Consider the following 24,858-nt stretch of genomic DNA (forward strand, 5'->3'; position numbering starts at 1 on the left):
GAATGTGAAAGATGTCATATTAAAAATAGCTCATGTCTTAGATGCTTCTTCAAAAACATGCTGTGTGCTCCCTGCCTGTTCACAGTATAATTCATGTACTACCTGAGTCCCATGTACTTAACATTTAGCTAAAGAGAAAAGAAAAAAAATCCAGTGGAAGATATCTAAATATAGATTGCTTCATTACCACTAAATCAGTCTCAAAAGGAGGCAACACTGGAAGCATTAAAACGAACCAAGTTGCTAAGTGCAACACGGTTTGCAATTAGAAGGAATTACAATTATGGAACCAACTACTACTACTGCAAACACCCTCCAACCTGTCCCTCAAAACCACAGGTAACATTTTAGTATATAACACAGAATAATAATTATTAGAAGTGAAAATATTATGCAAAAAAATTAAACTTCGCATTAGTGGAATTATTATTCTTGGCAAGGATGCAAAATATACTCAATGACTTAAACATCTAAATTGAAATAAATAGGGAAATCTATTTAGTCTGACCTGGACCCTGCAAAGGCTCTTCTTTGTCTGCTCCCACCACAAGAGGGTTGGAGGGTGGCAACAAGAGAACGGGCCTTTTCTGCAGTGGCTGCCTCATGAAATTTCATCAGCTTTTTAGTGCAAATTTGTAACTTTTCCATCTCTACCTGCCACTCAGGGCTGGTCAAGCTGTTTCTTCTTCTTCTTCTTTGGCGATCACTCGTAATCGAGTAAGATTGTTTTCCATGAACATGGTCTTAACACTGACCAACACAGTCAATGTCCCATTGAAATCCCACTGTCAATCAAGTAGGAGCCTAGTTAAATCAAGTGAGTGTGAATGTTAAAGAAACCATCATGATTGCCAATATAATTTACATTTGAGTCTTTGCATGCCCCCCCCCTCTTTTTAAACAACTAAAATCATGGATCGAATGTATAAACTTTATGCAACTTTAGGGAAAATGTTATATGACAAGATTGAATCTAACAAAGATATGGTATTTGTATGTTTCCCCTCGAACTCCTTTTGAAGATCTTCTGTCCCCTTTTCGAGAAAAGATAAAGTCAGTAAAATAATAACTGAACAATTTTTGGCAGTGTGCAAATAAATGGCTGCAAATGAAGGAATTATGGGTATAGAAAGTAGGAGGAACAGTGTTTCATGCAATGCCGTAATTAAAGAGGATCAATAAGAAAAGGTAGAAAGGTTTGCACAGTATTTATAAAACTAAAGCTCAGCACAATAGATATTGACAAAGGTAGTGTCCTTTGCAAATCTTCCTTCCCCTTTCCCACATTGTCCTTGCACTTAATATAGCCACACGATTCCCAGTGCACTGGAATAACAAGCAGAAGTAATGAGTTGAGATGCATCACTATAGCTTTGAATTCACAACTGTGTCTTGTGCTAGAGGGCAGGGATGGGGAACCTGTGGTTCTCCAGAGGTCGCTGGATTCCAGTCAGCCCAGCCAGCATTATCCACTGTTTGCCGATACATCTTCTTTTTTTGGTTAATTAGATTACAGGTGTAGAGTATGTTCCATGAGTTTTCCCACTGTAGATATAGTGTCCAGTGAGGAGTGGCAATCAAATGGGTGGCATATAAGTTTTTGTTTCTGTTGTTATTTAGGGCATGTCGGTGTTGACTTGTAAGAGCTCGATGCCACTGGAAGACCTGCAAAACAGCCAGGTGTCCCAGTCATGTGGAGTCTCTACACACAAGCAGATACATTTCAATTTCAATCATGAACAACATGCAATTCTTGCAGAAAGACTTGAAAGTGGCCGTGCACCAATGTCACCACCTCAAGTCCTAGGCACAAGTAACACATGAATAGGACTATAGTTTACTTTGTGGGCAAACGCCATCAACTTAGCATTCTTTCCTATGATTTCCTATGGATATTGGCCCATACATTTATTATTCTTTTGAGCTGACTGAACAAGATTTCAAAATGCAGCACTTTTCTTCTTTTTAAAAAAGAGCTTTCCTTTGGGGGGAAAGCACAAAACCCCAATTGTATTTAACTTGTATTGGCAACTACATACCATAATTGAAAACTAATCTGAATGTGTACTTTTCAATGGACATGTTTCCTTAAAATCTTTTCACTTAGTTATCTAGCTGTTGCTGTTTTGCAATCAGATATTCTGCAGCTAGAATTTATAGTAGATGCTGCTACTCTGCATTGATTGTTAAGGGAAGCACACAAGGCCAGTTCTGACATAATATTAGGCTAATAAATCATGGTTTATTGTGCCAAGGCATGAGTCTGTGCCTCCTCCCTTTCCCACACACACTTATATTCTGCTTTCTGAAGCCACAGTTCCATGTTACATCTAAACTAAGAAACTATGGTTTCACTGCTGTTCACAAGCCAGGACTAAGAGGTAATGAATGGAATTTAATGTGGTGGTAAAAAAAAGTTTTTATAAATGAGCAGTCTGATAATTAAGACATTAATTTTGAAAGCAGGAGAGAACAAATTTCTAATATTCAGGACTTTTCACATCATCCGTGTTTTGATAATGCTAAAACAGAGCTTGTGCTAATGATTCAGCTGTTATTGAGTATGCTACAGATAGAGCCATAGCCAGCAGTTCTCCCACCTCCCATAGTTGTTTGGCCTGTTATTGGACAGTGTGCCCAAGTTCTTTGTTGTTAAATGCATGTGAGGTCTTTGCTTATAACTTCCCCTGTAGGATAGGAATAATTTGCTTTGTCTCTGATAGTTCCACTTAGAAGGGTAAGTGTGTGTGTGTGAGAGTGTGTGTGTGTGTGTGTGTGTGTGTGTGTGTGAGAGAGAGAGAGAGAGAGAGAGAGAGAGAGAGAGAGAGAGAGAGAGAGCCACAGCCACTCTGTAACTAAATCCATTCTTAAATGTCACACTGACAAGTTTAGCATTTTAAGTTAGGAGGAAAGAATGAAAAATTGCTACTTTTAGGCAGCTAGTTAAATTAAGATCATAGACAGCAATGTTTCCACAGAGATTTAAATATAATTTCTTTTCATCAGATCTTCAGAGATTGCCTGCCCATGTATGGGTACATATAATTCAACGTTAAGTTTTCCATTCTTTGGATTTATTTAATTGAGGCTACAATTTATGGCTAATTTAATTGAAGCTATGATTTATTCTTTATAGATAAAGTACTTTAAATGAAATGATGTCCTACAAAAAATTAAAAACAAAGAAAATTTAATAATAATAAGTCTGAAGAAAATGGTTAAGCAGGAAGAATATATATATTTTTATAGAAGTAGTGTTATGAAATCATGCACAGAATATATGCAAAGAGGGCTAAGTTATGGAATGCTTTGGAACCATGGATAGTTAACATCAATAGCTAACTACATTTACTATTCATTTGAATGTTTAGCATGCCCCATTCTAGGGTACTTTAATATAATTAAAAATGCACCAGCTCACAACTGCTGGATGAGTCCAAGTGGTGCAAGCTTCTCTGTAAGGAGTATTACCCTGTTTTCCCGAAAATAAGACATACCCATAAAATAAGCTGTAGCAGGATTACTAAGCATTTGCACAATATAAGCCATATCCTGAAAATAAGACATAGTGATAGGCGCAGTTCTGGAGGCTGCCAAGGAAGAGGTGAGGCTGGATGCGTAATTAAAAATAAGACATCCCCTGAAAATAAGCCATAGTGTGTCTTCTTGAGGAAAAATAAATATAAGACAGTGTTTTATTTTGGGGTAAACACGTAACACTATTAAATAATGCAGTTTTTGCTCTTTCTCCTGAAATAAATAGAGACTGCATTCAGATTATATTTTCTAACCTTAATAAACCAAAATGTTAATTAGGCTTTTACCCATGCACAATGTCCTTCTGCTTCTCCTTTGGCTGATTGCTACAATTCAGGAAGTCTCTAACTTCATTTGAACCTGGAAACTACAACTGTCAGCTAGTTTAAGATTCTGGCTTCTCCAGAGGTTGGTAACCATAGTTTCCTGGTTTCATCAAATCAGAAGATCCTGGTTATAACTGAAGACATCTTGTCTTACTTACCAGGCCATGCTGTGAAGGAAGGAGCAAACAGACTGTGTGCAAGGGGAAAAGACTCGTAGGTTTCTCATCCTATAAAGTCAAGGGGTGATTGTCCCAACCAGTCCAGTATGGAGAGTTGTGCAGTAGACTAGAGGTCAACTACCTCACAACTGCATTTTAGTGTTCCTAGGTTGAATCATAATTGATATATTTTAGAAAAAGTAAGCTTCTACCATTTTTTGAACCTGAGATATGAGGTAAAATGTACCAACATTCTTCTCTTTTGTGTGCGGGTGAGAGTAATAAGCCTTTTCTACCCTTCAAGTGGGGCTACTTTTGAAGGTGACCCAGAAATTACAACTAATCCAGAATGCAGCAGCTAGACTGGTGACTGGGAACGGCCGGCGAGACCATATAACACCAGTCCTGAAAGACCTAGATTGGCTCCCAGTACGTTTCCGGGCACGATTCAAAGTGTTGGTGCTGACCTTTAAAGCCCTAAACGGCCTCGGCCCAGTATACCTGAAGGAGCATCTCCACCCCCATCGTTCTGCGATGTGGTCCAGTGCCAGTGAGGTCCAGTGCCAAGGGCCTTCTGGCGGTTCCCTCACTGTGAGAAGCAAAGCTACAGGGAACCAGGCAGAGGACCTTCTTGGTAGTGGCGCCCTGTGGAATGCTCTCCCATCAGAGGTCAAAGAGATAAACAACTACCTGACATTTAGAAAACATCTGAAGGCAGCCCTGTTTAGGGGAAGTTTTCAATTTGTGACATTTTTTTGTATTTTAATGTTCTGTTGGAAGCCGCCCAGAGTGGCTGGGGAGACCCAGTCGGATGGGCGGGGTACAAATAATAAATTGTTGTTGTTGTTGTTGTTGTTGTTGTTGTTGTTGTTGTTGTTGTTGTTCCCCGCCCCACCCCAAACAATGAAATAAATGTACCAGATATCCAAGTACTCCACAAGTATCCTTTCCATGAATCAGGCCAGATATCCTACCTTCATCTCAATTTCAGGGAGTAGCAATGCTGTGGAGGAGCAGAAGGAAAAGAGGCTTACACACAGAGGCGGAGCTTGCTGCTCTGGCACCCAGAGCAGTGCACATGCTGTGCACCCGGGGGCGGGGCTAGCTGCCCACGGGGGCAGGGTGAGCTTCCCAGGGGGGCACCGCCTGTGGTGAGCGTTTTGGGTGGCCAAATCACCCCCCTTAGGGATGACACCCACGGCGGCCCGCACCCACCACACCCACCTTCCTTCGCCAATGCTGACACAGAGAAAGAGAAGGCAATGTCCTGACCCCCTTCTAGATCTGCCTCCTGATCATCACTCCCTTTTGCCCCACATTGAACCAGCAAGTAGCATCCAGTAGATTACCTCACAAGGGAATGCTGCCCTAGACATAAAAGTGGCCCCCACCCTTGAATCAGGGAATTCTCTGAGTATGCAACAGAGTGAGAAGGAAGTTCAGAAGCATCCCAAACAACGGACATACACCAGAGTCATTCATAACTCTGACATACACACACACGTATGTGTACAGCAAGCACCAATAGGAGAGCCAAATGCTGAATATATCCAGGGACCACTGGATAATCATCTATGGAAAGGTGAACCAGATGAATATAGGCTTTTGTTTGAAATATCAATGGAACACTTGTTTTCTATTTAACCCAAATGGCTTTTTCCCTCAAAGGACTAATTCTGCCATGCCACTTTTCTTCTTGCTAGGGATTCTTTTAATAAACATCATGTGGCGCTTAAAAATCCCTGTAGATAATACATGGAAGAATTCACAGTAATAGTGAGTGTTATTTTATTCCACATAGATTTTACTCTTTAATGCTATTTTTTCCTATTCTTACATGCATTCCGCCATAAGAATCAGCCCATAGTGTATTGAGGATTGAAAAATAACATGTAGCAGATATGATCAGCTTTGACTTCTCTGTCTAAGGCTTACTTCCAAGTGCAGCTAATTAGAACACCTGCTTGTCAAATGAAGATGATTGTGATTAATTTTAGCCAGGCATTAAGCTGCATACACTTCTGGGTCATAGTTTTCTATCTTACAAAGGAGAATTTAGGATTGAAGAAGTCTCTAACGGGTCATTGAGTACATTCTTTTGCATTACAGTGGAGTTAATTTTCAACACTGATTAAAACAAAAACAAAAAATAGGAACAGAGCTCCAATGATGCCCTTCTTTCAGGGATCACGGGGCTTGACATGACAACAGAACCATCTTTCAGGATTCTCAAGAGTGATATACGTTTTGTCACAGAGTGCATGGCAAGTGTCCCCTGTGAGGCCAAGAAAGCAATACAGCTGCAGGTGCATCTATTGAGCTCTGTCTGGTCTCACAAAATGTGACATGTGTATTTGTAAATACCTCCCTACAGTATTCTCAGACATGAACCAGAATAGCTGATGGCATCATCAGTAATAGAGATGGTTGGATCTCTCCCATGGAACTACTGTATCTCCTCCAACAGGATCAGCATGTCAGCAGGTGGTATAAAACCCTTAACCAATGGCAATTTCTAGGTTTATCTCTAAACTTTTTGCTTACCCTGGGCTATCGCCAGGCCAAATCCACTCTTGCTTGTCAAATTAAGGACATATTCCGGGTTCTCTGCCCAGAAGGTTTGTTCCCCACTATGGGTTTTAAAGCCATGCTAGATACTTGGAAGAGTTAACTATTCCCAAATACTGTTTGATTTTTACTTACTCTCCATTGTATTTGATGGCTGGTTTAAGGATATCCCTTACACTGAAAATCTCTGTCCCTCTGGATAGGGGGAGTTATAGAATTTTTGGCTTATGTGCTTCTTGCCTGTAATTTTTATAAAGATGACCAAATCATATTAGGAATTCCTATTCTCTCAACATTTCCAGTAGGACTTCTGAATGGTATCTGGGCTACCTTTGGCAGATTGAAACAACCTAGGCTTGAGCTAGATTTCTCTTTCTGGCTTCCAAAAACAAAACAAAAAAACCATGAAAGGAATCACCCCCTGATTAAACATATCCTGTCTGTTTGCTGTTCTCATATGCTATAACTTTTAACCTTAAGCATAAAAATATACAATCAGGGTCTTTCATTATCTACCCGGCATGTGTACAGCAGCTGATTACAGTCTATGACTCTATCTTGCCCAGATGACCTAACAAAGCCTTCCCGAACCTCATGTTCTCCAGATGTTTTGGACTACAATTCTTGTCATTCCTAGCCAGCTCAGTCTTTGCTGAGTTGCAGTCCAAAGTTGTCATCCAAAACATCTACAGATGCTATGTTGGGGGGGGGTAGGCTGTCTTAGGAACTGAAAAAAAGAACCACACGTAAATGAGTTATAGATCATGCTAGGTAAGCTGAGCTCCCTCTGGCTTGCTGCACAATTAGCTGGGTTTTTCTAAGCTCTCTCAGACAAAGCATGGGGTGCAGTATTTCCGAAAGCTGTAAGAAAAGATAAAGCAGGGGAGGCAATGCCATCAAGCCTTCTCTGCCACTCCCCAACTCTTTCCTAGAAAATGCAGTAAAATGGCAAAAGGAGGAGTTGACATTGGAAGGGGCACTGCTGGCAGTACCATTTCAGGATCAACGATTCATTGCACCCAAGTCCTATACAGACATCCCTTGTGCATTTGAGTTTAGAAATGGGCACCATCTTTCTTCTTATAATAATATTTTATAATGTTGTGGACCAATAGTGCTTTTTAATATACTGAGCTTCAAAATGCTCCATATCATGTCTATTTTTCTTTAATATATCAATGTCTAACATACCAATTTCTAGAGAGCCAAGTTCTCAGAAGTGTAGCCTGAGGGAAGTTCAACATGTCCTCTGCTGGGTGATGTCATTAGAAGTAAAGTATGTTATCATACATTTGATAATTTGAAGGGAAGTTAAAAGCCATACCTTGTGGTTTGCCCTGAAGAAATCACTGATTCTTACTTTATATTTTTGTAGCATCCCTTGATTTCCTCGTTACATCATTTCACAACAGATGCCATTCAGAATTTATTTGAAGAAAACTGAGATGGATTGAAGTATGAGAGTGAAAGAGCAAACATTACAGTGGTAGTCACCAGGATATATGTACAAGTCAAGAGCTAATGTGGGGGATACCACCTAAATAACCTTTAAAATGCAGCAGATGATAGATAGATAGATAGATAGATAGATAGATAGATAGATAGATCATGATACCCCAGATTACAAACACCTCAGGTTACAAGAGCCAGTGTGGTGTAGTGGTTAAGAGCGGTAGACTCGTAATCTGGGGAACCGGGTTCGTGTCTCTGCTCCTCCACATGCAGCTGCTGGGTGACCTTGAGCTAGTCACACTTCTTTGAAGTCTCTCAGCCCCATCCACCTCACAGGGTGTCTGTTGTGGGGGAGGAGGGGAAAGGAGATTGTTAGCCGCTTTGAGACTCCTTTGGGTAGTGATAAAGTGGGATATCAAATCCAAACTCTTCTCTTCTTCTTCTTCTTCTACAAACACTTCAGGTTACAGATTCTGCTAATCTGGAAGCAGTACCTCAGGTTAAGAACTTTACCTCAGGATGAGAACAGAAATCGTGTGCCGGTGGCACAGCAGCAGCAGGAGGCCCCATTAGCTAAAGGGGTACCTCAGGTTAAGAATGGTTTCAGGTTAAGAACGGACCTCCGGAACATATTAAGTTCATAACCAGAGGTAAGGTAAGGTAAAGGGACCCCTGACCATTAGGTCCAGTCGTGACCGACTCTGGGGTTGCGCGCTCATCTCGCATTATTGGCCGAGGGAGCCGGCGTATAGCTTCCAGGTCATGTGGCCAGCATGACAAAGCCGCTTCTGGCAAACCAGAGCAGCACATGGAAACGCCGTTTACCTTCCCGCTGTAGCGGTTCCTATTTATCTACTTGCACTTTGACGTGCTTTCGAACTGCTAGGTTGGCAGGAGCTGGGACCAAGCAACGGGAGCTCACCCCGTCACAGGGATTCAAACCACCGACCTTCTGATCAGCAAGACCTAGGCTCAGTGGTTTAACCACAGCTCCACCTGGGTCCCACTGTATAAATATATATATATATATAGATATAGAGGGGTGTGTGTGTGTGTGTGTGTGTGTGTGTGTGTGTGTGTGTACATGGTTATAACTGTAGCAACACTTTGAACTTATTACAACTGTAGCCACATTAACTGCAGTTTTCACAACATTAGCAAATACTCTGAATGTATCAGTAGGCCCTAATTGCCTGAAGTGTTATGAGATCAATACTAGCTTTTTGTTTTATCCTTAAAGTAGATTGGTGTGCTCTGCATGTTGTTAATCCTTGTCAATCGGAAGCAAAAGAAAGTGTTTCAGATTGTAAATCTGTTCTGAAAAAGCTCCTGGTTTAAAGGCAGGTTCCATAACTATATATTTTTAAAGAAGTTTGGAAAGGGGCAGCAAGGTGGTCCAGGACAAATCTCGCAATAGACGTTCATGGAGAAAAAGGCGGTCAATGGCTCTTAACTATGTTATTCCTCTACTGTCAGATGCAGTATGCCTCTGAAACAGCTGCTGGGAATCACAGCAGGGAGATATACTGGTCTATGGCCATAATAAGGATTTGGATTGGACAAGAGGGAAGTGCTACTGCACTCAGGTTCTGCTTGTGAGTTTCCTATGTGCATTTGGTTGGCCACTGGGAGATTGAGCTGTAGATGAGCTGAATCCACCAGGTTGTTCGAACATTCATGTTTTATTCTGGCCACCTCTGTTACCTCACATTACTGTTATCTCACACAATAATTTAAAGGTTTTTTCTGCCCTTTACATTTTTCTCACTTTTTAAATAAATTTTTTAAAAAGTCCTGAAGAATGAAGATACTTATAAAACACAGCCTCTTCCATTGTATGCACATAGCAAGCTAGCAGAAAACAATGCCGGTAACATTAAAGTCTTTTGAAGCCAGGCTTCCCACAATCATGAAAAATAAAACAGATAACAAGAGTTTTCAAGACCATATGGGGATTGGTGAAAAAGATGGGCATGGTTAAACGGTGCAAAGTTCACTTTACCCCGACAGCGTTACTCAGCAATCTCATATGATGGACAACGTTGCTTTGTGGCTTGTTTCTGACTGCCTCATGGACCCTCTCTGTCTCTTCCCTTCTGAGATGGAGGGCCAGAGGCCAGCAACACAAAGAGTAGACTACTCCTGAAATTCATATGCCTGGGCTCAAGCTCAATATTTAAGATGCAGGATGGAAGGCCTAACACATTGCTAGGACAATATGCTGCATCAGATGGGAACAGTGCCAATGGGTTTCTTAAGCATGTGAGGGAAGGGAAAGCCAGCAAGGGTAGACTGAACGTGGTGTGTGCTTTCTGTTGCTGCCTCATTGTGTACATGGAGGAGAATGAGCTGCCCTGCAGAACAAGCTGCAGGGACAGAAAAAAGGGAGGCTTAGGTTGCATTGGGTGAAACTAGTGAGCAGTACTCTAATAATATATGTAACTGTATCTTTATTGACGTGTTTATGCTTCCTTTCCCCTCCTCTCCCATTTCCCCCCTGTTTGTGTCATTATTTCTCACATTATTTGTCTGAGGGCAGGGACTGTCTAAGACAGGGGTAGGCAACCTAAGGCCCGGGGGCCAGATGTGGCCCAATCGCCTTCTCAATCCGGCCCACGGACAGTCTGGGAATCAGCATGTTTTTACATGAGTAGAATGTGTGCTTTTATTTAAAATGCATCTCTGGGTTATTTGTGGGGCATTGCAATTAATTCATTATTATTTTTTCCCAAATATAGTCCAGCCCACCACATGGTCTGAGGGATAGTGGACTGGCCCACGGCTGAAAAAGGTTGCTGACCCCTGGTCTAAGAACTGGTTTTTGCAAGCCTCTCTGACCCTTGTTGGCAAAAGGGCAGCATAGAAATGCTTTCTTCCTGCATCTGCAGGGCTATTCTGAAAGCTGGTCTATGTAGGAGGGACTACAAGAAATAAAGATTCTGTGGCTTTGATTTCTGCCACCTATCTCCACCCCTCATCCCATTTCACATGTCAATTTGGTCATGTTGGAGCTGGCCAGAAGAACACTATATGAGAACAGGGCGGGGCAGGGGACTTTCATCTTTTGCCCTTTTTTAAGAACATGTTAGGGAAAACATTTTGAACCTCTTTGAAATATATGCCTGTATTTGTTTTTGTTTTTGCACTAAGTTCCACTGAATTCATTGGGGCTTACTCCCAGTTAAGGGGTGTGTATGTCAGGGAGCACGAGCGTAATGGATTCAGCTCCAAACGCATATAGGCTGGTAGATTTTCAGGTGTATAAAGCCTTTTAAATTTCTCTGATTATCACTCAGCTCCTCCTTTTAGCTCTCTTTCTGACTAAAGCAGTCCACATTTTTAAAAGAAGCAAATCTTCTTATGAAAGGCTAGCATTCACATTTCAGATTTAGTTAGTATGAAATAAAACTTGACTGATTGAAGCTGATGTGCTTACTAATTCCAAACCCAGGATGTGGGCTTTTTAAGACTTTTTTTTTAAAAAAAAATAATAATAATATGAAGAAGCAGTCTCTCACAGAACAAATAAAATATCTCCAGTGAAGGGTGATGATTATTTCTCTTTCACTCCAGAGAAAGACTTCAGTAAGTCATGAGCACCACAAAAGCTACATAATAATCACCCTTCACAGAGAAGATATCCCGTAGATATAAAATGCACAGTTGTCATGTCTTGGAGTCATCAGGCACAATGTGGAGCTGACAAACAAAGGGAAGTGTAAGATTTCCTTTCCACGCAACCAAGTCCTAGTGCTCACTTTTATTGTTGTCACTGGAAAAGGGCAAATCTATTTTCAGCAGGCGTTGAAAGTAGGAGCCAAGGAGATTCAAAAAAGCTTTCCTGTGGGCCAGCATTTCTAAGTCACCACCACTATTTCTGCCTCTTCCTTTCTCCCCAACAAAGCACAATGAGATGTACTGTAAGGGCTTAATCCTTCTCTCGACCCCCAGTGCTGAAAAGGATAATCAGACCCTTTAAAGCAACTCTGAATTTCTTCTCAGGTCATGCTGATTACAACCATTACTTGACGTTTCACAGAGACACTTTTACCTTGGGCCAGTGTGGCTAGTTGTGGATCCAGCTGAGAGTAGCACAGTGAGAATAGACAACATCTCTCCTTAGCTGTGCGTTCAATATACATCCACAGTGCTTGATCCAGTATGCTACAAGCAGAGCCTGCAACAAAATAAATAGGAGCAAACAAGTCACATGAAAACTCTACAGCTTAACTGAGGAAAAGCAAAGCAAAATGAACCTATGAGTTCTCTTAAATGTTTGTGAACATCCTTTCCTCCAAATCACTGTGATTTGAATGCCCTGGGGAAAAGAATTTACTGTGATTAAAACCTATTTCTTGGCAAAGATCTCCCACCTTTACACTCCTTCCCCCATTCTAGCTCAGGGCATCTTGCTAGTTTCACTTTTAAACCCCCCAAAAAAGAAAACCACCAAAATGCAGTGTTTACTTTTTAAAGAAATGCAGCGTTTTAAGGCATCCTAGTCCACAAAGCAACTCAGGACCCTAGGGAATCTTGAGATGCCTTGTTAGTGGCGAAGAGTGACTTGGACATATGAAAATCTCACCCTAATCACCTCCAATTCACCTTGTACTTGAGACTTCATACAGATCCAGTCAATACCTTAGCCAGTGCTTTTTTCCGGGGGGGGGGGGCGGCACAGGAGTACACATACCCCTAAACATTTTGTGAATCTTTTGTCCATTTACTGTATTTATTTATTTTCCGATTTGAACTATAAAATGGTGATTATCTTGAGTCAAAATGACAGTTCCCCTAAACATTTTTTTAAGAAAAAAAGCACTGCCTTTAGTAGTTATCCTACTGAAACAAATAAGAAACCAGGAGAAGCAGCCTATGGATTGCCTTCAATGTGCATTCTAAGGTTCTAGAATAAAGAATATTTGCATGAAGATTTTAAGTGGTTAAGACATTGATAGGTGTCAATGAAATCTAGCATGACATGCCAGTATATTGGTCTAAAAGCCACAGTTCCATAAAACAGCAGGTACTGCTGTGCTGTGTGGCTCTAAGGCCACCAAGCTGGTGATCTCTCATCCAGAGATCATCAACCAACCAACCCCCAGCTCCTGGGGGGAAAAACAGCAACAGCTTTGGGGGGGGGATAAAAATAAAAGCACAAAAAAATGGAAGTAGTATCCAATTCCTGTTTCTGGACATGCTTCTAAAACCCTAGAACATTAGAAACATCAGAAATCTGCCACAGACACAAACACATTAGAAATGTGAAATCTTTGTTGCTTTGCTGCACCTAATCTAGCAGGTTAACAATTTGATCCATTGTACAAACGTGTGAAATTCCTTCTGCAGACGTCTGTGCTCGTTTATATCTTCTTCACAGCTGTTATGTGTGGAATTGCACTCCTAAGCTTTACTTCGAGCCTCAGAGTCTGATAGTTTATTAGGTTTTTTTTTTTTTTTTACAAAGCTTTGTTGGGGAGGAGCAAGTAGGGAGTAGCAGATCCTTTAATTTTTTGTAAAATCTAGAATAGGGTTGGCTAACCTTTGTAATTTATTTGTTGACTAGGCAGTTAGCCACCCAAACCTGGGAAAGTGTATGTGGTTATGGCCATCATGATGAGGTACAGAAGAGCAGGGAATGAGTTCTGTGAACATCAGAAGCTGTCTTGTACTGAATCAGACCGTTGGGCCATCTAGCACAATATTAGCAACGCGGACTCTTCTTCTCTTAACTTTGGGTTGGGTTCCAGTTTGATGGAGCTTACTATGTGGATAAAGCTATGTCTATGGGCTGATCCATATCCTGTGCAGCATTTGAAACCTTTAATACATTTTTGGACTGGGCCTTGCGTATCAAAACAGGTTTTAGGGGCATGACCCATTATCTTGATGACTTTTTATTAAGTTCTGCAGCCAATTTGGATGAATGTTTGCTATTATTGCAGGCTTTTAATGACCTCACAGTAGAGTTAGGTGTTCCTTTGGCGACTGATAAAACTGAAGGCCCTGTCACGAGGTTGTCTTACCTTGGAATTCAGCTGGATACTGTGGCGCAGACTTCTGCTTTGCCTGAGTTAAAATTGGTGGCTTTGCATGATTTTATAATGCAGTTCTTGCCATGAGAAAAGGTTACTTTGAGGCAGATTCAGTCCCTTTTAGGTCATTTGAATTCCCCCTGCAGGGCGGTAGCCTCCGGGCACCCCTTTTGTGCATGCTTGGCCAAGATTTCCGCAGGCCTGCGTTCACCCATCATCGGGTGTGTTTGCCCAGTGAGGTCAATGCAGACCTCCAGGTGTCATTGGAATTCCTGAGGGAGGTCAATGGCATATCCTTGTAGCAGGATACTTTGAATCTGCAATTTGATTTTCAGGTCCATTCGGAAGCTGCTGACTCATTGGGTTTTGGGCTCTATTTCCATGGCCATTGGTGTGCTCGGAGGTGTCCTAAGCACAGCCATTACCCATGATTTAACATTTCTTGAGTTTTTCCCCATTGTAGTAGCAGTGCACATCTGGACCATGGAGTTCAAGGGTCTATTTCTGGTCCGATAACCAGGCTGTGGTGAGTGTTTTGGCAAAGCAGTCACCCCACTCTCTGCCTTGTTACACACGTTTGTGCTGCAGTGCCTCAAATTTAATATTGTGTTTTCCGCCCGATATCGCTGATGCCCTATCCCATTTTCAGATGGAGCTCCCAGCTTAAGCCTGTGGACCGGCATGCAGGAGGACTTGGAGGAGTCAAAAGCAGCTCTTTCTGGACTCAAAATTTTCTGGTTGCAATTGCTGCAGCGACGGAAATGGAGAGGAAGTCGTTCCCCAGCTGCCACCGAGAGGGCCAGGAAGCACATCTAGAGCGCAGTGGCCAAGAAGGTTCTGGCCTTGGGCAGGACGGTGATCTGTCACCCGGGCACTACCTTTCGCAATGTGTCCCTTTACAGGCTTGATAGGGTTCATCTGTCTGTGATTGTGAATGATTTGTGGCTGACGTCCATATCAGCGGGGTTAAGAGATTGGTTACAGGTGTGAGTGGTTGGCAGCCAGCGCGGGCTCGTGTGGCGGATAGGCTCTGGTTCAGGTGATAGGGATGGGGGAACGCTCTCACCATCCCTATGTGAAGGATATTCCATTAAAGGAATCCAGGGACTCAATGGTTTGGTCAACCCTGTGAGGGGGCTGTGCCCATGCCTGAGTGCAGGGGGACATCTGGGTGGTGGACATAGCCTGTTCCCGGGTGCAAGTGTGCAGGGAGCTAGTTGAACCAGAGCCTATGCAACCACTCACTTGCTGTAATCAATAAAGTTGTGGCCTAAATTCTGCTAAAAACCAAACCAAAATTTGAGTCTGGTCTGAATTTATTTAAGGGGGAGGTTTAAAGGTCTGAACATGCAACTTGGAGATGCCCAGCATTGAACCTAGAAACTTCACCACACTGTTGTCTTGAAATTAGGTCTGAAAGGTTGATGGTGATTGGAGTAATAGCTGCTTATGTTGCTGTTGTTGTTAGTTAAATTTGCATACCGCCCTTCATCCGAAGATCACAGGCCAGTAAAAATACAAAATGAAAGCACAAAATATAGAATAAAACAAACCAATAATCCCCCATATAGTGTTCGACTGGAACCTAGGAATTCTCCACAGAGCCATCATTGCATCCCTGATGCAAATTTGGACAAAGGGGGTACAGCAAACTTGGCGTGGAAAAGTGGCACTGATAGAAGGTTCATACATTTCCTTCTTGATCCGTGTTCAAGGAATGTGTGAGTGGTGGTCACAGGGCCAGATGAAGTAGCTTGCCATCCATGCATTAAAGCACGTGTGAGGACGGGCTCTAGGTGCATTGTATGTAGAGAACCTCCACATAAGAGGAAACCTGACCCAGTCAGAATGCCCCCTTGTGTGGGGAGTTGATAATGGTGTAGAGCCCCTCCACACACATGCTACAATGCAGATGAAAGGTAAGATGTGACCAGCAGGAGTGGTGTTCGCACCCATCCCATAATGCATTACTTGGACAGGTGGAGGACATCTCAACCTTCCCTAGTCCAATTGCCTTATGGGAAGGACATTTGTGAGCTTTTTCGTAAGTGAAAGTTTGCAGCCTCCCGAAACATTATTAATTACCTTCCACCCCTATCTGCTTTTCTAAAGCATCTTTGTCACATCCATCACACAACAGTTCAGGGGGAGAGGGCAAACAGAGAGACTTGCAAATGTGCCGGACATTATAATAGAAGATGCTTTCTATATTGTTAATAAACACTCGTGGGACAAAAGAAGGAGATGACTGTCCTTAGTAAAACTAAAGGACAGTTTGTTTGGTTCATTAAAATTCACCCATGACACCACATCCTGTTAAAGTGTATTTCTTTCATCATTACCAAAATCAATGTTAGCATATAGATTGGCTGGGAATAGCCTTTGTCAATAGCTGGACTTCCAGGAAGTGAATCAATTAAAAAACAAACCTCTCTGTTCACTTGATGTGTTTGTTAAGCAGGCAATTAATTTAACAGGAGAAAGGTTCTTGCTATAGTTCTGCACTGGAGAATTAGTACTTTATGAAGTACTCTGCAACAACATTTAGTCTACGGGCTGAAATCTTAAAAGCACTTGCCTATGAATAACTGTGTCATTATCATTTTTCTCCCCTGCCTAAGGTTGCAATCAACAAACCATACAACTGGAGGGCTTGTATTTAAGGCCGTTTTAGTCCAGCTGAAGTCAATGGCACTGATGCTGCAATCTTATATAAATTTGTTTGAAGGAAGTCCTATTGATTTCAGTGGAACTCAAGCAAGCGTAGGTGTATGGCCTTTTGATGAAATCCTAAGACTTTGTTATAGGAGCAAATATGCATTTAGATGTGGATGTATCAGTGCTACTGCATCAGTACAGCATCACAAAAGAAAACATAGTGATATGTAAGGAGGTATAGGGTACAGGACAGCGGGTGGCACTGTGGGTTAAACCACAGAGCCTAGGGCTTGCCGATCAAAAGTTCGGCGGTTCAAATCCCCACGACAGGGTGAGCTCTCGTTGTTCGGTCCCAGATCCTGCCAACCTAGCAGTTCGAAAGCACGTCAAAGTGCAAGTAGATAAATAGGTACCGCTACAGCAGGAAAGTAAACAGTGTTTCTGTGTGCTGCTCTGGTTTGCCAGAAGTGGCTTCATCATGCTGGCCACATGACCTGGAAGCTGTATGCCGGCTCCCTCGGCCAATAACGTGAGATGAGCACCGCAACCCCAGAGTCTGTCATGACTGGACCTAATGGTCAGGGGTCCCTTTATAGGGCATCCACAGACATCCTTGGAATTGTGTATTCATTATGTTTTGTGCTCAGGATGCTAGCAAGACAGTTGTATGCCATATCACTTGCAATGTTGTTTGCACTTGCAAAAGTTGGTGGGCACACGGCTTCATTTCCAAACAGTGCATGTTCCATAGCTTCCTGCTGAAATCCTGTTTTTACACCACTAAACTCTTAGGGGTATTGAAAGTTCAGGTTATTTCCCTCTTCCTTTGTTCTTCTATAGTGCAATGGTGCCTTCTCAGGATGGCACTGAAGCAATAATGTTGGGGAACCATCCCAGAACAACTAATAAAGCAGAATAATGTCCGGATGGTTCTGTGTAAATCCAGAACTTCCTTCTCTGTGGAGTTGGGGAGACATTAGCAGAAGATTTACCAAAGCCTGCTTACCACATAGAATGCTAAAGGCCAAAGACCCATTTTTGACGCAATCCATTCAAATAGTATGTAACCCTTCCCTACACATCTCAATTGCAAATGTAAAGCTGTACTCTACATGGAGACATTTATGTGTGATGTGCTTATTTTGTGTATGAAATGGCTCATGAATGAACTCACTCCAAATTTCCAACAGGCTTCCTGCAGGGATAAAATGGAGTGTACATCCCCCTGAACTCCATGAAAGAAAAGTGGGATATTAATGAATATAATAACAAATAAAATGACATGATTTCTAAGACGCAAAACTTTTAGCAGAAGTTTTTAATATCTCAGTTGCTTGTTTCTCTTTCATGATTGCCATGTACTGCTAAAATGACTGATCATTAGTGCCATCTGACCACTTGCTCAAAGATGACAATGTTACCTATTGTTTGTACAAGTGGCCAACTAGGTCAGAAGATGGAAACTGTCAATTTCATAGCATCTCATAACAGAGCCGCCATAGATTGAGCCATTTGTTTGACACTTTCATTGTTTTAGTGCTGATTACCCCCATAATTTGACCTTAGTGTTCTCCTTGTTTCAGAAATGGCATCTTATATTCTTCGTCTGGCATCTGCCCATTCATTCAATGTCAACAATCCTCTCCTTTGTATTGCCAGCCGTCCTTGGCCTTAATCAGATGGAAACAGCTTTTAAGCAAACTGGCCATCTGGCAATCTAGTTCTTCTTCAAACTTCTCATTAAGCAGATGCACGCTAAGCTATTGGCAAATTATCGACAAATGAAAAATAAAGAGGTCATCTTAGACTAGCACTGAACACCCTTGCAAGACAGTTCAAGAGTGATGCCACATGCCCGGAGAGTAGACAAGAGGCAGTTTGAGGACACAGATAATCTTACAGGCCTGACATACATTTCCAGAAGAGTTATTGCACCATTTCTCACCCCAGAACTAAAAACCTGTGAAACAGAAAACAAAAGACAGAGAGAAATGAGTGCAAGATTTCTTTCATTTATCCTGCATGACTCCCCATTGCACTGTACTTTTTATCTTTTAAAAGCCACTTTTTAAAATTAGTCATTGCCAATTACATTGTTTCTAACCAATTAATCACATGATCACATGAAAACCCTATCCAGAAGGAATAATAAATTTAGATGGGCACAATTCAGAGGAAGGTGGAGGGGCTTGTTGCTGCAATATTAAAGGTAAAGGGACCCCTGACCATTAGGTCCAGTTGTGACCGATTCTGGGGTTGCGGTGCTCATCTCACGTTATTGACCGAGGGAGCCAGCGTACAGCTTCCAGGTCATGTGGCCAGCATGACAAAGCCGCTTCTGGCAAACCAGAGCAGCACACAGAAACACTGTTTACTTTCCCGCTGTAGTGGTACCTATTTATCTACTTGCACTTTGACATGCTTTCGAACTGCTAGGTTGGCAGGATCTGGGACCAAGCAATGGGAGCTCACCCCGTCGCAGGGATTCGAACCGCCGACCTTCTGATCGGCAAGCCCTAGGCTCTGTGGTTTAACCCACAGCGCCACCCATGTACCTGCTGCAATATTATACATAGTCAATAGGAAACACTTCCAAGTGTAAAAGGGTTAGCATCAGGCTAAGTCTCATTTAAATAAGTGATATCTCCTGTAACTAATGTCATGTGCCAGTTCTGCTGTCCCTCTAAAGTTGCAGCCCTACTTATTACTTACATGGGGAGGCATTGACAATACGCATAGGCCATGATTGCCCTCCCCCTCCAGCGGCTGCGATCGAGGGGGGCGGGCTATCTGCTTGAACATATGTTCTCCAGAGTTAGCCCAACCCCCACATATGTTGGACAACCCTGAAAATTACCCCACCCCCAGCTGGGGGCTGGGAGGGATATACGCCCAATGCCTGAGCCAATGTCTCCCTACATCTGAATTCTTAATAAAGTTGTGGCCAATTTTATTCCCATCAAAACGTGGTCGTGTGTCATTATTCCGCTCGGGGGCTGCCTGGGGTGTTGGGGGATTCCGCCTGACTGTGCAAAAGTGAGCAAATGTCTTCTCTGTCCAATGTTATATCTACCACACCACATCTAAATGGCTAAATCTGTCATCAACACATTCCGTCCGTCCGTCCCCATTGTATTCAGTCAGTTCTGTGGGAGCCCAGTGGGAAAATGCATTCATGCCCACATACAAATCTATCTTGCATCCATACAAGTATGGCGACAAGCTTCTTTGTGTACATCCCAAATTGGATAAGGAACTGCATGCATTAACTTCATAGCTGCATGGCCAACTGCCTCCCATCTTCACATAGTTCCTCTATATGATTGTGAATTACTCTATGTAGACATTTGTCCAAGAAATCCAGTCTGTTATTTCCAGGTGGGAAAATGGCAATATTTAGTTTGCATCTTGGTTTAGCTCTCTGAGAACCAGTGGTGCAGCTAAGGGTTATCCTTGGGATAAATCTGCCTGTCTAGCCAAATGCACACCTATTTGTCTCAGCCTGTGTGTGTGTGTGTAAAGGGTCCCCCAGCAGCTGACAGTCCTGCAGTAATTATGTTGCTGTTCTGCCAAACAGCATATCAGATTCTGCTCAATATGACTAGGAAATATGAGACATAATCAATTTTTTAACATTTCTGAATTAAATATCATGATTTTGAAATTATACAGCTCTAAGAACTAGGTCATTGCTTGGAATATGCATGCACACACAACTCTCAAGTGGAACAGAGATATTGAATAAGAGCCTTTATAGGTTCAAGCAAAGACCTAGGCAAGCATACTGAGGGATAATATCCTAATCCTTGCAGAGAACTACACCTGATGAGAGAATGGTATGGAGGAAGGGGTGTTCAACTTTTCCTCTTCCTGCCATTTGTCTGTCTAAAATTTCCATATGGCTGTGAAAACAGCTGCATCCTGCTTCGGGGCAGGCAGAACCCACAGACAACCAGGGAGAAGGGTGACCTGGAGGGAGAAAGCATATACAAACCTTGGCCCAGAATCTGGTGGAGAAGAATGTTAGGACATAAAGCTTTCAGGACCATGGACAGGTGACTGGAAGTTATATATGTGCTCTGACAGAGTTCCAGTTCCAACTGATTCCTTGTATACCTGCAAGCACTGACTACCCCATTGAGACCCCATGCCCCTTTCTGAGCCACTTCACAAGATATCCCTCAAAAGCTGTTGGAGCCAAGTGTTAAGTTAGCTCTCACATGATGCACTCCCTGCACCAATGAGCAGCCCCTGGGAACAAGTTGGGGCCTGGCATGTTGGAGCTCCATTTGCTGGGGGTTTGGATCTGAAGGAGCTGCCTCAGGGCCACTGTTTTGGGGAGTTGTGGCCCACTATCACAGACTGAGCCTCACTGCAGTGCTGTTCATAAGGAGGTTCTTCTGCCTCCATATCCAACTCCTAGCTTCTGCTCAAACTCATGACAAACTTGAGGGGAGCGACTTTTGGAAGAAGGTAAGAAACTAAGCAGCCCCTTGCAGCCCCTAACTCAGAATGTCTGTTGTTGTTGTTGTTGCTGTTGTTGTTGCTGTTGTTGTTGTTGTTGTTGTTGTTTTAAAGGAGCAATAAGTGAACTCAACCTCAGGCTGCATGTAAGATGGGCCTAAATATAAGCACAATTTTGAAATAGATGCACTCATCAGGGCACCATGAATAGCCGCAGCTCCCTGTTGAGTTCTCATTCAGTGATAGGCTCCACATAAATAAGTGAAATTGCAGGAAAAGGAAAAGGAAAACCACCCTAGTGTTTTATCAGCTAAGCAAAGATCACAAGGTTGGAGGGTTGGGAATTCCATTTTATAAAGCAAAAAACTACACTGACCACATAACATCCCATCAAGCAGGGGTGCAGAGCCTTTTTTTTCTGTTGGAAACCATATTCCCTCAGGGATAATCTTTTGGGGACCATATCCAGGCAGGTCCAGATTTGCAGGTGGACCAACAGCTCCTCTCTGTTTTTCCCAAGCTTCTCCTCTACCTCTGGACTTTTGCCACTCATATTAAATTAGGGAAATTAAGGAAATTAAGCCAGGTACCAAGGTTTCTCAACCCTTGCTATAAAGGTGGTGGCAGCAGAAACAGGGGATCTAGAAATATTTGAGAGTTCTAAAGATATTCTTAACTAAAATATTTGCTTGGTAATTCTTCTGAAGACGAACAACAGCCAACTGACTATGATTCATGTCCTCTCCATCCTCCAAAAAGTGCCTACAGGACTGCAGCCTTAACCACTACACTACACTACCCCAACATTCTAGCATTGCCAGTTTTTGGTGTATAAGAATTCATTCTTGGGGCTTATGCAGATTTTTTTCCCCTAACCTAGTTAATTTTAAATCAAGAGGAGGAGAGATGATCACATGCACAAATGCTTGCATCCAGGATAATATTGTAATATTAAACCAAAATTAGAGGTAGGGGGAGGGAACAGTTAAGAATTGCCCTTACTCAACATTTGTTTATGGTGCTGCAAACGAATTCATTATACGGGAGGAGCATCAACAGTATAGGCAAAGAAAGAAAAACAGAAAGTACTTCCAACAACCTGTAATTTAATGCTCTGCAATTAAAGTGCAAGTTCATGCCGTTTAATGTAAATGAATAATAGAGGACCTTGGGAAACCTTTTGACTGAGTACGTAAAAATTCATTAGCTTCACAGCTAAGAGAGAAAATTGCAACACAAAAGCAGCAGGCCAGAAGACCTCTACTGGCCTTTAAATGGAAATTATACCAAAACAACAGTATAAGTTTAACCAAGTGATTCAGAGAATTGTGAAGCATCTGAGATTTGCTGTAGGCCTTTTTTGCTTCTGAGTAGGACTCAGAATTGGGTCACTTTCCCTTGCCAAAGCAAGGCATAGAACTCTTTGTAAGTAACTAAGGTTGCCACCATTTTTGTTCACCATCAAATTCCTTGAAACTACTGTAGGAGTGAGGGACCTGTGGCCCTCCAGATGTTCTGGGACTCCAACTCCCATCAGCCCTGAACATTGGGTCATGTGGGCTGGGATTGATGGGAACTGGAATGCAGCAACATTAGGAGGGCAGCAGTATTCCCCACTCCAGTTTCAAACAATTTCACTACTGAACCAGTATCAAACAATGCAACTTTTCCCGGCAAGGAAGAGTTTCTCTAGGTTTCATTTCAATCATTTAAACACTAACTGCAGCATATAACACCTCTGCTTGGAGATCTGCACTGGTTGCCTATTTTCTACCAGGTCAATTCGAAGCTGTTACTATTCGTATATTAAAAGCTTTTAGCAGCTTGGGACCAGTTTACCTTCCCCATATATGCCCATTCAACTGCTTTCATCTGTGGAACTAGCACTGATGGAGCTGGTACATGGGTGGTGCTGTGGTCTAAACCACTGGGCAGTGCCAGAGGAAGGGGGTACGGGGGTGCGGACTGCCCCAGGTGTCATCACTGAGGGGGTGACAAAATGACAAAAATATGAGCTTTAAAAAATAAAAAATAAAAACTGGGCTCACGAAACGTTTTAGTTCAGTCAGCAAACGTAATGAAACATGGGTGCCACACTGCAGGGGCCGGCACTTACTGCAGGGCCTGCAGCGTGCCCAAGCCATGCCTCTCTCCTGGGTGCCTGCAGGTTCTGCACTGCCTGAAATGACAGCATGGGACTTGTGTCTGCCCTCCGCCTCTCCCTCAGCCACCCTACAGCTGAGGGGGAGGTGGCAGAGAGGCTCCATGCAGCACGCCCCACCCCCATGGGCATCCGCCCCCACCCCATCACCCTGCCCCTGGCTGCAGGACGCGTGGGCCACACTTGGCACCCGAGCGGCTAGCTACACCACTGCCACTGAGCCTCTTGGGCTTGCTGATCAGAAGGTCAGCAGTTCGAATGTGTGCAACAGAGTGAACTCCAGTTGCTCTGTCCCAGCTTCTGCCAACCTAGCAGTTCAAAAGCAGACCCGTGCAAGTAGATAAAGAGGTACCGCTGCAGCGGGAAGGTAAATGGCGTTTCCATGCTCTCTGGCACTCATCATGGTGTCCCATTGCACCAGAAGCGGTTTAGTCCTGCTGGTCACATGACCCGGAAAGCTCTCTGTGGACAAACTCTGGCTCCCTTGGCCTGAAAAGTGAGATGAGCACCACACCCCATAGTCGCCTTTGACTGGACTTAACTGTCTAGGGGTCCTTTACCTTTACCTTTTACTCATTCCATAGTTGTAAGAAATCTATCTTTCAGTCTGGCAATGCCTATAACTTTGGAACGCCGTGCCTATTGACACCTTTCTGTAGTCCTTTCAGCCCCTTCTTAAAACACTTGGTTTAGGCAAGCCTATCCAGACTTCTACAAGTCTGGATGTTACATGTGTTTTATTTGTTTTATTTATAGTTAGCTATAGATTATTATAGAGCTAGTTACGTTTTGGTTGGAGAACTACATCACAAAATGCAGAGAACTGTGATATATATATATATATATATATATATATATATATATATATATATATATATTTTATTGGGTTACGAAAGTGCATACTTACATTTTCTCTGTTTTCAGATCATAAAGTCCTTTCTATAGATCTTTTATATTCGATGTAAGACATTGATGTTGTATACAGTATTGGCTAGCTGTGTTTTCAACTGCATCTTGTGTCAGCCCAGCTCTGTCTGCTACAATAAACTCTGCACATTGAGCTAGAGCATACTTTTCTAGGTATGCAGAGGTCAATGGCACTAAGAGGGATCCTTACCCAAATTAAGGTCCCGCCCACTTGAAGGTGTTCTACACAGTAACATCAATGATATTATTTATGCATAGATGTGAGATTATGAACATGTGTGATCAGAATTCAACATATCAGTTGCCCTAGGAAATGCATGAAGCTAAGTTAACCTCTTCTTCTATGTGAAACTTCTTTGATTGCCTTGGACTACATGATCAGACTACTTGAGCAAGCAGTCTTTTGTCTGGTGAGGGTCATCTCAGTTTGGGTCAATGAATTTTATTTGATCCTTGCAAATGGTGTGCATAACTATTGACTCGTACTCCATCTCTTAAACCTTCTTATGTTCCTGGAAGTGTTGGCTAGGGGGAGGAAGCACCTAAATGTCCAGGTGGGTCTCTGTAATGGT

The sequence above is a fragment of the Zootoca vivipara genome, chromosome 4 (genome assembly GCF_965207765.1).
Source record: "Zootoca vivipara chromosome 4, rZooViv2.hap1.1, whole genome shotgun sequence".
NCBI classification, from domain to species: domain Eukaryota; kingdom Metazoa; phylum Chordata; class Lepidosauria; order Squamata; family Lacertidae; genus Zootoca; species Zootoca vivipara.